We start from the raw sequence: 15,313 nt of genomic DNA, 5'->3' as shown, positions 1-15,313 counted from the left end.
CTCCATATGACACTGTAGGACTTTGTAATTCTGTTATCAGACTTTACCCTTACTATTTAAATAGAAAATAGCTTTTGATTTTTAAAGGATATTATTTTAAATCAGTGTATGTCTGTAGGTGGGTATGTACACACGAGTGTGAGCGTCCATCAAGGTCAGAGGGGCCAGGCCCCCCTAGAGCTGGAGTTGTGAGCTGCCCAATGTGGGTGCTAGGATCAGCGGTTCAGAGTGCTTCCTGCTCTTCCAAAAGACTCAGATTCAATTTCCAGTACCCACACAGCCACATACCCATCTCTGACTCCAGTTCCAGGAGATCTGACACCCTTGTCTGGCCTTTCCAGAACCAGGCACACAAGTGGCACATAGATATTACATGGACACAAAACACCCCTGGCACATAATTTTTAAAAGAAATCAACTGGAAATCTAATTATTACATAATCTCAAGGGTTAATAACTGAAAGGCCTGAAGTAGACTGAGAAGTCCCTGAAGGGAACTTGAGTTGATGGACAGCACCTGCGGAAGCTGCTAATCAGGAACTCCACAAACTAGAATCACTGATATCTGCCATGTCCTGACTTTAAGGGAGCTGACCTGAGATGGACTCTTCTGTCCCCAAACTTCCCCCTTTTCCACCTTGTAAAAATCCAAGACCCCACATGTCATGAGAGCACAGTCTCCATTGTTGTGCAGCGGAACTGTGGCCCTTTAGTTATTATGGTTAAAGAACAATTCTGCCTCTGGGGACATCAGCCTGCTCTCTTTCATTCCCATGTCACTCCATCAACTCCAATGTTTCTCCATCCATCCAAATCTAACATAATCTAAAAGTCTGAAGTCAACCACGTTTGGTAAGTACTATTTGGCCCAACTATACAACCCCACACTCGGCCCCACCCCACCAGAACATTTGCTGTTTTTATATTCAGCTTTCCAGGTAGAGGAAGCTAATAGAAGCACCCTAGCTCCCTGACTCCAAAACTCCTTCCCTGCATGATGAAAAGAAATGAGGGAGGGTATACACACAAAACAAGCCTCTCTGTCTTCAGGGAATGGAAAGAGAAGGGTAAGCACTTGTGTTGGTTTGAATAGGTATGGCCCCCATAGACTTATGAGTTTGAATGCTTGGCCCATGGGGAGTGGCACTATTAAGAGGTGTGGTCTTGTTGGAGTAGGTGTGACCTTGTTGGAGGATGGGTGTATCACTGTGGGGGTGGGCTTTCAGGTCTCCTCCTATATTCAAGCTCCACCCAGTGTAGAAGAGAGCCTCCTGGCTGCCTGCAGAAAACAGACTCCTGGCTGCAGAACTCTTAGCTCCTCCAGCATGAAATCAGCCTGGATGCTGCCATGTTCCCCACCATGATGATAATGGACTGAACCTCTTAACCTGTAAGCCAGCTCCAATTAAATGTTGTCCTTTAGAAGAGTTGCCTTGGACATAGTGTCTCTTCATGGCACTAAAACCCAAACTAAGACAGCACTCTTCAAAACAACTGTTAATAGAGTGTAGTCAGAAAACCCCAGCACATTTTGTCAAGTTTTGGCTTCCACACTCCTATGAATGTTTATAACCGACTCGACTTACTTCCCAAGACAGTTGTAGGAAAGCAGGAGCAGGTAATAACAGAGTCTAGGTTGAACTAGAATTCATGTCAGATCCTTTGAAATGGCCAGGGGTTTCGGGGGTTGGGGATTTAGCTCAGTGGTAGACCACTTGCCTAGCAAGCGCAAGGCCCTGGGTTCGGTCCCCAGCTCCCAAAAGAAAAAAAAAAAAAAAAAAAGAAGAGGGAGGGGTTTCAAAACAGGTGGAAGTTAAAGGCAGTCCTCAAAATGCATGGACTCTGGGGGAGGAAAAAAGCAGAAACAGACGCACCCCATATGTTGAAAAAAACATTTTGAGTTCCTCAAAAGGAAAAACAAAACAAAACAAAAACAAAAACCACAGAGTCAGAGGCCTGGGAAACTTTCTTGGCATCTGATCACAGAAAACATGGCCCCACAGGTGGAGTCAGAGCCAGGACTGACCACCAGGAATCCTGAGATGGCTCAGCTTGATTAAGATGCACAATAACGCCAACAGAGCCATGCAGAGCCAATGAAAAGAAAGTCAGGAGACAATTCTTCACACACATCACAAACAAACAAACAAACAAAACAAAACAAAACAAAAATACTTCTATACATTCTAAAACCATGAAGTAGGAAGAAACCGTAAGGCAGCACTCTCAAACATTGGAATATATGTAAGTTTCTTGGATAAGAAACTTAACAGTGCAAATAGAAATGAACAAAGCTATACTAGGAAAAATCAAGGATCAAAAACTTACAATTAACTGTGACAGAACAAGGCTCAGAAATGATTGAGAGAGAGTAAGGAAAGGAAGGAAGGAACTGTGACTAGGCAGGATCAAAGGGTATTGGTTAAATGCAGGAAAGAAAGAGGAAAAAACAAAGCTCCTCTGGAAATAAATAGATCACAAGACACCCGAGGAGGAATAAATTCAAATACAAATTTAATAAAGGTGGGCTGGAGAGATGGCTCAGTGGTTAAGAGCCCTGACTGCTCTTCCAGAGGTCCTGAGTTCAATTCCCAGCAACCACATGGTGGCTCACAACCATCTGTAATGAGATCTGATGCCCTCTTCTGGTGTGTCTGAAGACAGCTACAGTGTACTTATATACATTAAATGAATAAATAAATCTCTAAAAAAAGAAAAATGTTGTTAAATGGGTAAATTTAAAAAAATTAATAAAGGTAATTGAAGAGCATGAGGGCATGAAGAAAATGAAGGCTTATACAGAAGTCAATGAAAGGGGTCAGAGAGAAAGGAAGACGGTGAGTCGGGCAAACAAAGGAGGAAGAATATAGGTAGAACTTGTATACCTGAGAGAAAAGCAAGCAACAGGGGCTGCTTTATATATGCATACATATGTGTATGTATATATAGTTCGTATATCTATATCCTCGAGTAACAGTTGAGCCAGTTTCTAGAACAGTCAAGGGTTAGAGGGGCAGCTCTAACAGAGGCCATGAAGGAACACTACTTAGTGGCTTGCTCCACATCGTTAGATCACAACATTGGCTTAGAATGGCGGCGCTGACGGCAGTGTTTTAGAGCAATGGCCTCACCCATATCTGAACTGGGTTTTGTTGGGAAACAGAAGCCTAAACCATTTCTCTGAAGCCCTTAAAGGCTGGCTGAATGCTCTAACTGAAACTGTCAGCACCTCATCTGTCTGAAACTCTCTCCACACTATTCTCCCACTGTTCAGTCTTTGAGCAGCTTCCCTCAGCCCTATACCCATATAAAATCCAACACGGTTGGCAACTGCTGCCCAAGGCAGCCTGGCAGGCTAGCTTGCTTGCTTGTTTTTAAATAAACTGCTTTGTATCCAAGGGGTGGCTTTGTTAGGTGGTTTCTTGCTGAACCTACTTACATTTGGTGCTGAAAACTGGAAGGGACTCCTGGATGCCCCTTTGGGACCACAGTCCCTTTAACTTAACCAGAACTGCTAACTTGGCCTTCTTGTGGATGGATCATTTACCTCTGCTGGCCTCTGTCACCCACCATATCTGACTCCAAATTTCAGAGTCTGTATCTTCAATTGTTTCTCTCCTCTACCCACCGTACCCACTGGTGTCTCCTCCTTTATTTGGGTAAGGACCCTTTCAAAGCTGCCTGCTCTCTTCTCTCCTCTTCTTCTTCCTCCTCCTCTTCCCCCTGCTCAATGGAGCCTGCTACAAAAGTTGTGCTGGTAAGCCAGGCAGGCTCCTTATGCCCTTTTGGGTGCCCCATCACCTGGAAGAGGAGAACACCGCTCCATTGATCCTGGGCATCTCTCTGACAAGTCTTGATCCCTTGGGATTGTCCTCAGATTGCACGGTCTTGCAGTACCTTCCCCTCCCCTCCCTGTGCCACCATTTCTACACCACTGGACTCTTGCCTCTGGCAAAGATAGTAATTAAAGTTAGCCCCCTTTCTAACTCTTCCCCACCTCCACCTTGCTCTTCGAAGTTCTTTACTTCACCCCTTTTAGGATGTCTTCATTCCTGCCTTCCGTGTCTCTCTCCCTCCTGGAGCTTTCTCTGTCTCTCTTGCTGGAGTCTGAGCGAAGTGTGGACACTTGTGAGACTCATCGGCTCCTCACCTACCTTCTCTTGCCTCTTTCTTTCCTTACACTCACACTCCATTAAGCTGCATTGTGTCACTACAGATGGCTTGGTCTCAATACAAACCAGATAAATTAGTCTCAGTGGCCAGAAAATGGCAAACTCAATTTCCAAATTCTCAAAGACTGTGACAGCTTCTAACACCTCATAAGCAAATGGTCCCCATACCCCTTATTCCTAAGCTTTCTTTACTCCCTGTTCTCAAAAACGTCTTATCTCTAAGTATTCTTTGCTCTCTGCTCCTAACCCTCCCTCTGATCATTGGGTTCAGTTTTTCAGAAATTCAAATGTCTTTCGGGTATGGATGATGTAGAAATATTGACATATACCGTCTACTCTATTAAAACCTGGCTCTGGAGAGGAGATTGACATGCCTGTTCTGGACCCAAGTGTGTTTATTTAGACAGACGTTTTCTCCAAAGTCTTTGTCCTGAGTGTCAGGTTGACCACCTGACTCTGTGACAGGGAGGAGGAGAACAAAGTCGAACATTCCAGGAAAAGACACTATGTGCTTGAGAGCAGCTAAGAAGAAAACTATTCCAATAGAGGTGAGAAGTGACAAAGTATTGTTTCAATTGCTTAGCTCTCTGAATATCACGTCCTTGTCCTTGATTTTGTTTACTACCAACCTTGGTTGAAATGTACATTTTCTTTATCCTAGGTTATATAGAAATATTGAGACTGTGGTTTTAAAAAAGTATCTCGGGGTTGGGGATTTAGCTCAGTGGTAGAGCACTTGCCTAGCAAGCGCAAGGCCCTGGGTTCGGTCCCCAGCTCCGAAAAAAGTATCTCTAAAACCTGTAACAGAAAAGGTTATCTTGAAACTTGTAACAGCAGGCTGATAATTAAAAAAAATCTATGTATAGAGCCAAGGGTGGGGTGGGGTGGGGTGGCAGAGACCAGCAGATCTCTGTGAGTTTGAAGCCAACCTGGTCTACAGGGTGAGTTCCAGGACAGTGAGGGCTACACAGAGAAACCCTGTCTTGAAAAATAATATAAAACGAAACCAAAACTCTATGTATAGGTAATCTTAATTCGATAGACCATACTAAAATAGTTTTACTACAGCATACAATGTATATAATTTAGATTCAACTCTGACTTATGAAAAATAGAACTTACTAGCAACATATGTTTGATAAATAAGATTTTGAATTCCTAGGGTTATACAGGTCTACCTAAGCTGATAGAAACTGACTTAAACATGTACATTTAACCACTCTGTCTTCTCTAAGTTTGTTTTAAGCTTTGGTTTGTTTTCTTTTTTTTGGGGGGGGGGGATGCATAGCAGAAGAAACTGTGATATTCTATACTGGTATACTATGAAAGGATCAGAAACCTGAGGTTCCCAGTCTCTCCATGGACTGTATTTATGGTTTAAAGCTTATTCTGATGCTAAAGAATCTGCAATTCAAAAGTATAAATTTTAAGTCTCAAACTTAACAGGGATAAAATTATTAAATCCTTCTCTTATAAAAGCTACTAATCTGTTATAAAGCATTAAAAGGTAACTAAAATGTGTAAATTACTGGTCAGTCACCTTACAAACGATCAAACTCTTTTTTTTTTTTTTTTTTTTTGGTTCTTTTTTTCGGAGCTGGGGACCGAACCCAGGGCCTTGCGCTTCCTAGGTAAGTGCTCTACCACTGAGCTAAATCCCCAGCCCCACGATCAAACTCTTTAATGTGCTCAGAATTATGTTTGTAGTCATGCCAGGTCCAAATGTAACTCATTTTCAGGGACAGATTTTAGTCTTCTGTAGATCTTGTCAAAGTTAAGACTGAAGCAAGCAACTGAAAATAAAGTTTGTTTATTATAAAATGATGTTCAAAATAGGGTATTTTAAGAAAGATCATAAGAGGCTAGACAGTGGGCCTCAACCCCCTTGAGAGAGATCTGCTGAATGTGGCGTTTGAGTGTTTACTGAAAGGGAGGAACAGGAAAAGACCCCAAGACCTCCTGTGACAGACAGATACCAGCTTCTGGCCCCCTCTAAGAGAATTGAGCACCAACAGACTCCACTTCAAACCTGCTGCAGATTTGCCAACACTGAGCACTGGATAAGGAACTACCTTTCACTCCAACTGCTGTCAGGACCCTGCCCATACTGTGGACAGGCAGGATACTTGAAGGTCGGCTGGCCCTTTCTGCCACACCAATGTAAGTCAGTCCCCCAAGTTCCTCTTTTGCAGATAAATCGTGCACTGCTCTGGGATCACATCATTTTGTGGGTGCTGAGAATCAAACCCAGGTCCTCTCAACAAGCAGCCAGTGTTCTTAATAGTTGACCCGTGTCTCCATCCCCCTACCCTCCTTAAGCCAAGGTCTCACTATGTAGCTTTGGCTGGTTTAGAACTCAAAAGGTCGATCAGATTGGCCTCGAACCTGAATGATCCTCCTTGCCTCTCTTCCCTGAGGGCCTTGGTTACAGGTGTGCACCACCAAGCCTGACATAATCTGCATTTTCCAAAGTGAGTTTCTCTGTTGTACTTGAGACAGGGGAATCATGGCCTCTAGTGAACTCTAAGTCCAAGTGTTGCTTCCCAAGCTCTAGCTCGGCCCCCCTCCTGTCTATGTGGGTTTGGGACAGCCTGTCTGACCATGACCCACTCCAGAACTTGGACCTGAGAACTGTCCATCTGTGAACGCATCTGTTAAGGATATCTCTTTGATTTCCCTTGTGCTCATATCTATCCATCTGACAGAAGCCATGCTGCCAATCATAGCCTGTAGGCATGGATCATCTCTTCCTCAACTGCTTCTCTCTGGTTGGTATCTATAGACTAAGATACCAAGATCAGCTGAATCTCTTTATGCTAAGTGAAAAGATGCTTGTGAAAATTAGAAAATCCTGAGGTAGTGAAGCAGGCAGGAGCCGGGGAAGGAGAAGTGCTCCTGACAGACAGACAGACATTCATTGTTATGGATTGGTTCTATTTGTGTTAATTCAGCTACCAAAATTACACAGAGACTCACAGGTCTGCTTGGAAGATGCTGAGGGTCCCTGGCCCCAGTTGGCTTTCATTGGCAAATAAAGTTGCTGTTGGCCAATGACTGGGCAGGGAGACAGCGGCAGGACTTTAAGATTTGCTGGCAAGGGACGAAGGAGGAAGGGGAATTGCCATTGCCAGGAGAGGAAGGAGGTCTTGGCCTGGGAGATGTAGGACAGAGAGACAGAGAGACTGTTAACAGGTAAGGGTTGGGGATCGGGGCCCAGGAGGGCTGCAGGTGTGGGTCTGGGGTAGCAAAGATAGGATATAGATTTCAGCAGTAATAATTCAGAAATATTGGAGAGGAGGCGTTAACAATATGGAAGTTTAGGACTGGCCTGGTCATTGAGCCATTAGGGCATATGAAAATAAATAGAAGGCTGTGTGTGTGTGTGTGTGTGTGTGTGTGTGTGTGTGTGTGCGTGCGTGCGTGTCTTTCATTCGAGAATCCAGAGCATTGGAGGGGTATTGAGGAGCGTGTGCTGCCACCACTGGATTAATCACTCCAGCAACAGTTCATCATGAATGTTCCCAGAGCAATGCAAACGCATCACCACCAGACACTATTCAGAGCACTAGGACACATGACACCATGATCTTATGACAGATCAAAATTCAAGGCGTAGTTGTTTCTTCTGTTTGCTATGAAACATGACACACGATATCATGGTCAATCCTATGTCACACCTCAGTATCCATCTCAGCAGAAGCATAGTTAGGAATTGTTTTCTGAATGGTCAAAAGGTAAACCAGAGCCATATTTTTTTGTTCGTCTTGTTGTTTTGAAATGGGGTGTTATGGGGCTGGAGAGATGGCTCAGCAATTAAGAGCACTGACTGCTCTTCCAGAGGTTCTGAGTTCAATTCCCAGCAATCACATGGTGGCTCACAATCTGCAATGGGATCTGATGTCCTCTTCTGGTGTGTCTGAAGACAGCTACAGTGTACTCACATACATGGAATAAATCTTTAAAAAAAAAAAGAAAAAAAAAAAAGAAATGGGTGTTACGAAGCACATCTGGCCTCCATCTAACAATTTATACCTCTGGCTCCAGAGTGCTGGAACTGAATGCATGTGGCACCAGGCTCAGCTAGAACCACTTCTTCCTTTCAAGTTCACAGGTTCATTTATAAAATTATGTTCCCTCGAAATGAAAAACTGTGTCGCGCTTATAAATGACTAGTCCTTTTCAGGCTCCTTTCACTCCATTTGCTTCTTCATACACAACAAGTCTCCACTCTTACCTCCTCAAATCCCTTCGATCACCTCCTTTCTTTTCCTGGCCTTCACTTGGGCAAGGTTCCCATCAGAGCCAATGCAGACGCAAGATGCTTCTGTCCCAGTAAGTAGAGTTCTCAGAGACAATGGCAGCGGGGATCCTAAAACTGCCCAAGTCCTGTCTGATACCCGTTTAATGCAAAGCTGGAAACCCAAGATCCTATTCACAGCAAAACTAGCTGAGAAGTTTTCCTCTAACATAGCTGTGCATGAAGAAGGTGAGGGGAACTGAGAGGGTCCTACCAGACCTGAGCACAGAACCCCAAACACAAAGGACAGTGGGCTGAATGGAAAGCAGCAATTAAACCTAGGAACACCGTGTTGCTTGGCTTTTGTTTTCTTTTGTTTTTCTCTTTTGCTTTTTGAGATGCCAGAACGCATGGGCTAAGTCTTGCCGCTTGATTCTGGGAAGTATAAAGGTGGCTACTCTGGAAAAGGCCCGTCTTTAGGTAAATCAGGACACTTTTTTGAATGCCTTGAACATGAAGGCACAGGGTCTATCACTCACTGTTGAATTTTTTACAGATGCCGGAGCCGGCCTGCCGGATACCAATCTCACCGATCTCCGTGTGGCTCTTGCTGCTGGCTTTAATCTCTTCACAATTCTTTGGCACCAGTTCTGGCAGAGAGCTCTGCTGACACTGTTCCCTGACTTGAGTGCAGAGAGAATTTCCCCTTTTTAGGTCACAAACTCGGAGCCTTCACACATCACTGCCTCGGTCCACGGTGTCAATTTTAAACACCCACATTAATAACATTCACGGGACACTGGCAAGAACAGCGATCTTGACTCCCTCCTTATACACGGGCGTCTCGCTGGATTAAAACACAGGGGACAAACCTGCCTCTTCAGGCTAGGGTCATCAAAACACCGCTTTTAAACACTGATAAATTAATCCAGGGCTGAGAGTCCCACAAAGGGCAAAGAGACCGACAAAAGACGCCAACAACAAGTTTCGACTCGACTGTCATGAGCCACACGCTTGAATAGACACATCTAGAAGTTTTTGTACTTCACTCTGAAAACTCACTAAACACCCTTTCTACATCTTCTTACTGACTGAGTAGCCTCGGGTCTCTACCCACCGCTGGATGCTACCACTATTGGTACCAGGTCTAGACTCTGGCTCAAAATGGTCAACCAGATATTCTCTCTGTATTACTGATAGGAGCCTTGAAAGTCAACTAAAAGAGTCCCCTAGTGATAAAAGGCAAAGATTAGTGAGTGACCGAGAACCCTCCCCAGTACTGACTGAAATTAAGGAGGGCAGGACAAGGAACCCAGCTGAGACTAGTCTCCCTAAGAGCTAAAGGAAGCCATCACTTGTTGGAAAGCTGATGTGAAAGCTGCTGCAGGCTGCTCTCTAGCCGCACAACAAATTCTCCTGATCCCCTCTCGGTACCTGCACAGCGCTGGCCACTGTCAGCTCTACCTTCCTCTTCAAGTCTCTGCCCCTTAAGCCTTAACTTAAGGTGCCGCTCCATCCTGCTCCTCTCATGTTCTTCCCACCCTCCCAAGAAAGCTGTCTCCTGAGAACCGGGACCAGACTGTCTAACTCAGTCTGTTCCTTGGAGAAACCCAGGGACTTCTTACTTCTACCCTCTTAACTTCACTCTCCCTACCGGGTGTCTCTACTTAATGACTGCAACCAACTAATCTATTCAGTTGTAAATTCCCCATCTTTCTCCCTAAGCCAATCCCTGTTTTTTGCCTTTCCATTTCTATTTAGAAGACCCATTCTTACAATCACACGGTCTGAGACCATCATCATAACTCTGTACATCATGGTGATGGTCCGCTTCATATCTGCCTCATCCATCAGAGCAGAAGCTCTGTGTGGATGGAGCTTATGTCTGTGTGGAACAAACCATAACATTTCTGGTTAAGACTATCAAAGAATGGCACCCTTGAGAGTTGCTAAGTGGAGAAAAGGGATGGATGTCTGGCTACTGTTCATCCTTCGCTTAATTTCTCTTACTTCATATACAACCAGTTTCTAAACTCCCTGGATGCCAGCCTCCTCCAATCCCTTCCATTGGCTCCCTTCTTCTCTTCTCCTTCACTTAGGCAGGATTCCCCACATCAGAGCCAATGCAGAAGCGAGCTACCTCTGTCCAGCAAGTGGAGTTCTCAGACAATGGCAGCAGGGATGGATCTCTTTGAACTGCCCATGTCCCGTCTGATACACTTGCAGAGCAACGGGATGCAAAGCTGGAAACCCAGGACCATATTCACAGCAAAACTCACTGAGAAGATTTCCTCTAAAGCTCCTTTACATGAAGAAGGTAGGAGAAACCAATGGGGCTCTTGCCAGACCTGAGCAAAGAATCCCAAATACGAAGGACAGTGGGCTGAAAGCAAGCAGCAGCTAAACCTAGAGATGCTGTGCTGCCTTGTTTGGGTTTGTTTGTTTGTTTGTTTGTTTGTTGTTTTGGACTAGGTCGTTGGTAACTTAGGCACGTAAATGGAGAGCATGATCTTAAACTTCTGATTCTCCTGATTCAGTGCTAGCGTTATACGTCTTACCCACCACTCCTGGTTCATGCAGTATTGGCCAGAGGCCAGGGGCCAGGGATTGAAGGGAGGGCTCCATGTGTGCTAGGAAATACTCTTCCAACTGAGCCACACCCTGTCTGAGTTCAGCACTCTGTGCAAACACTGGTGTTCCATGATAGATCATAGGAGATGGAATCTGGATAAGGGATTTGAGTCTCACTGCCCCTCTGGTTTGGGGGAACATGGTAAAAAAAAAAAAAAAAAAAACAGTACACACACACACACACACACACACACACACACACACCTCTCTTTGAGTAATTGAACCGATTTTTGCCTTAGTCCAGCTTTGACCTGATTCTAGTCAATTGTAAGTGATACCAAGACAAACTCAGAAATGCAGCCTCGTGGAGACCAGATGGCCGCTCATGGAGTTAGTGGGCACATCATCATCATCAATAACAGGTCTGAAAAGCTACTAATGAAGGTTGACAGAACTAAGTTCTCAGTTACCACCAGGCCAACAGCACGATGACTTTTAAAGTAACAGTCCCCCTCTGTCTTAGGGGCTCTCAAGTGATTATTCTGCCCAACCACCAACACAGAACTTCAGGGCCCATGAGAATGTACTGTAGTTATCCACAACCCCAACCCCTCATTTTATAAACGGAGGGAACCACAGTCCAGATTCACGGATCTGTATTCTACTCAAAGGAACCAGCAATGCATTAGAAAGATAAAAAGGCAGCTCGTTTGGTTTAGGAGGCTATGTGGGAGGAGGGGAAGCACAGATGTGCTTTGAATTTCACTTTATAAGGAGAAAATTGTGAAACCCTCTAACCTCAGTAGCCAAACCAGGTTACCAGCATGCATGCATCAAAGGAATGAAGCTATCAGTCTTGAGACTCACTTACCCAACGTCCTCCTAGTGTGGAGAGAGAAGGGGGAAGAGGCCTCTCTCTAAGGTCACGTCAAAGCACTGTCCTCTGGCTGTGGTCTGCCTTCCTCAGGATCACATGGAATTGTTCTATAAATGTGCACTGGCTTAAGGTTGGGAACACTGGCTTGGGAGGCAGTGGTGTGTAAGCAATCTGACCCGGGGCCAGGCGGCAGCTCTCCAGAGGCTCTTGCCCGGGAGGGGAGTGGAGAGTGAGGATAACAAGGAGCAGGGAGCTACCTCTTGTCTGTTTTCCTCCACGTGCACCTGGGATAGCTAATGTCTCCCACCACAGGCTGCAGTTGAGTCCACCTGGAATAGAACCGCACTGAGGGAGACATCCCCTCTGCAAAACAAAGCAACCTTAAATAACACGAAAGGAAGTGAGAAGTGTTTCGAGTAAATCAGACAGACAAGGTCCTGGTCAGCTTCCACTGACCTTACAAAATCAGGTGGTCCTTTCTGAAATGCCAGTAGGCTTCCTTGAGAAAAGAATGAGGAGCTATAACCAGCACACCAATTCTGAGCCAGGTGCCTACAATTCCACCCGTCCTTAACGGAGTGACGGAGCGACCAGGCAATGGCAAACTGGAAGAGGAGACGGAGATCTCACCGGGCCAACCCTGAGAATTCTCCAATTCATAGGGACCCATGTAAGGAGCAGAGTGTCTAGAACATGCCGTCACTGGTGCAAAGGAAGGAGAGCAGGGCTGGCCTTGATCTCAGGTGATTCTGCCTCAGCATCCCACACCCAGATGCTAAGAAAATAAAAGAGTTTGTAGGGACAATAGTGCTACAAACTGGAGGGGGCTTCTCAGGGTGTGTGGGTATGGAAAGTGGGTGGCAGTCTGGTCCCAGAAGCAAGCAGGACAAATGGGGCTCAGCTTAGAATTGGGGTGACATTAAGGTAGAAGGTACCCAACCAGACAAAACCACATTCCTGTCGTGACTTCCCTGTGGTAATGGAGTGGAACTGAGAACTATAAGCAAGTAAACCCTGTTTTCCCTAAACCTCTTTTTGTTAGCATGTTTTATCACAAGAGAAACGAAGCCAGAACACAAAGTGTTACATAAAGCTACTTTCCATGAGAGGCAGAACAGGGAGAGGCACGGAACATAACTGACCTCTCTGACTTTCTTGTTTTAAAAGAGAGAAAACTTTATCACATGCTGCAAAGCTGGCCTGCTTGGGAATTTAGCTGTTATCTCTCAGTGGCTGGTTTCTCAGGTCAGTGAAACAGCTTGCTTTCTTCCTGATGATGTGGTGCTTTGGCATGAGTGACTCCATTTTGTTCTGGTCTCTTGATCCTAGTGCAGGAGTTCAGTCCAAACCAATGTCCCCTTATGCAGAGTTGGGCTGGAGGTCCCCAGTGGCTTGCAAACCTGGCTGATGGAAGACACAGGCTTTGGCTGGGAATGTGTCTGTGGCCTTCATGTGGCCTGTCCATGTGTCTTGGGCTTTTTATACAACATGGCAGGTGGGCTGCAAGAGTAAGGATTCAGCAGACAGTGTAGAAAGCTGTCAAACCCTTACTGTCCAGATCCAGAAACTGGCATAGAGAACCAAGCAAGCATAGCTTGCTTCCCAACCTGTGACTCCATTTAGCTTGAGCTGTCATACCTCTCTTCTAACAATGCTTTGGCCAACATGACACCCTCACCTGCATCCAGCTGTGCACTGCTCCCACTCCAAGCAATGGAATACTTTTGAGGGGCCCCTGACAACAATCAATAACTTCCTTTTCCTAGGCAATTTCTACTCAAATGTATTCCTGGATCTATTGAGGATTAAGAGGGAGCACATCTGGCTGAGAATGGTTTTGAATGCCTGGGCAATAAGGCAAACTGTATTTTCTGAGTGAATCTTTAGAAGGAATCTTCTAAACCACCGATGCTTGCGCATAAATGGGAGTACATACAATTAAAACCAGACGCATCACACGAAGCGGATGTACAATAGAGAAAAGGTTATGTAACCCAAACCTGTCCAAGAACTAAGCCTCTTAGCAACTGGCTTCTCCTTCTCTTGAATCCCGTAAAGGAGGCTCCAAACATTAACTGGGGCTTCTACATCCTCTCAGGGAGGCCGATGCAAGGTTAGAGTGTTGTTTCTGACCCGTAGTAACCCTTTGCTTTTGAATAGTTTATTTCAGTTCTAAGAACCTGGAAGCACATGGTCCACACACTGACCAACAGGGACAGAACCTGAATTATAAAGGAATTCATGGCCATCAAAAACAAAGCAAACAAAATAAAAACCTAAACAGGCCACTTGTCCCAAGGGGTCCAGAATGTACCACAGTGACAAAAGGATCATTTTGAGCTGCAGATATCTGAGACTTAGCAAATGCAGAGGGGGTGTTTGCTGAACTCCCACTGTAGGCCTAAAAGCAGACGCACCATGGAACAAATTCAGCCGTTTTCAATTCTCTCTACCAGGCTTCCATCAACGAGGGGAGAATGGATCTTAGCTCAAGACTAGAGATCTGTCAACACTACACTACACCCAGACAGTACCACCTCCAGATAGATGGGCCAGGACTAACTCTTACCTCTTATAGATCTCCTTAAGTTCCTTTTTTTATTTTAATTTTTTTAAAGACAGTGTTTGGCTGGAATTACTACTTTCTAACCAACCTTAAAAAAAAAATCTAAAACTCTATCCCATAAAGGGATCAAAAAGTGAAAGCATTTGTTTAAACCAAATCAAACTGAACTGATCCAAGCTAGCAAGCAAGCAAGCGAGCGAGCAAGCAAGCAAGCGAGCAAGCAAGCAAACAGACAGACAGACAGACAGACAGACAGACAGGACTCTCCTTACGCAGGTCTGGATGGTCTAGAATTCAGAGATCCACCCGCCTCTGCCCCATGGGTACTGAGATTAAAGGTGTGCCACTACATCAATTTAAAGGACACGTTTAAAGTTGTTCAGTTTCCTTTGAGACGGTGTCTTTTGTGTCTTAGGCTGGCCTAGAACCTCTTCGTAACCATGTCCTTGAATTGATGATCCTCCTGGCTCTGCTTCCTCAGCAGTGGGATTACAGGTGTGCACCATCATGCCTGGTTTGTGCAATGCTGGGCTTTGAAATCAGGGCTTCCTGCTCTGTAGGCAAGCACTCCATCAATTTAATCACATCTCTGACCCAGCACAGAAATATTTTATGGTTGGGGTCAGCACAGCATGAGGGCCTGTGTTAAGGGGTTGTAGCTTTAGGAAAGTTGAGAGCCACTGCTCTAAGCCATGTCTTAGGAGAAGGCCTCCTTTAAGTCCTTTGTAAAAATTCATTTTCAACTAAACATTCCATATGCAGTCAACTCACCTACCAATTAAGGGGTAAAAATAGGGGTTGGGGATTTAGCTCAGCCGTAGAGCGCTTGCCTAGCGAGCACAAGGCCCTGGGTTCGGTCCCCAGCTCCGGGAAAAAAAAAAAGAAAAAAG

At 45.1% G+C, this 15,313-nt stretch overlaps 1 protein-coding gene across 11 annotated transcripts in view; it reads right to left on the bottom strand.

Annotated features, from left to right (window-relative positions):
- Tacc2 (transforming, acidic coiled-coil containing protein 2) overlaps nucleotides 1-11,921 on the bottom strand; it is a 215,980-nt gene extending 204,059 nt beyond the window's left edge. For all 11 annotated transcript variants that reach the window (XM_087560258.1, XM_087560400.1, XM_087560322.1 and 8 more), the window contains exon 1: nucleotides 11,852-11,921. The gene's annotated coding sequence lies outside the window, so the exon portion shown is untranslated. The remainder of the gene's footprint in view (nucleotides 1-11,851) is intronic.
- Nucleotides 11,922-15,313: the final 3,392 nt, after the last annotated feature.

This window comes from Rattus norvegicus, chromosome 1 (genome assembly GCF_021556685.1).
Source record: "Rattus norvegicus strain SHRSP/BbbUtx chromosome 1, alternate assembly SHRSP_T2T, whole genome shotgun sequence".
Taxonomy (NCBI): Eukaryota; Metazoa; Chordata; class Mammalia; order Rodentia; family Muridae; genus Rattus; species Rattus norvegicus.
This window is presented reverse-complemented; position numbering and strand designations above follow the sequence as displayed.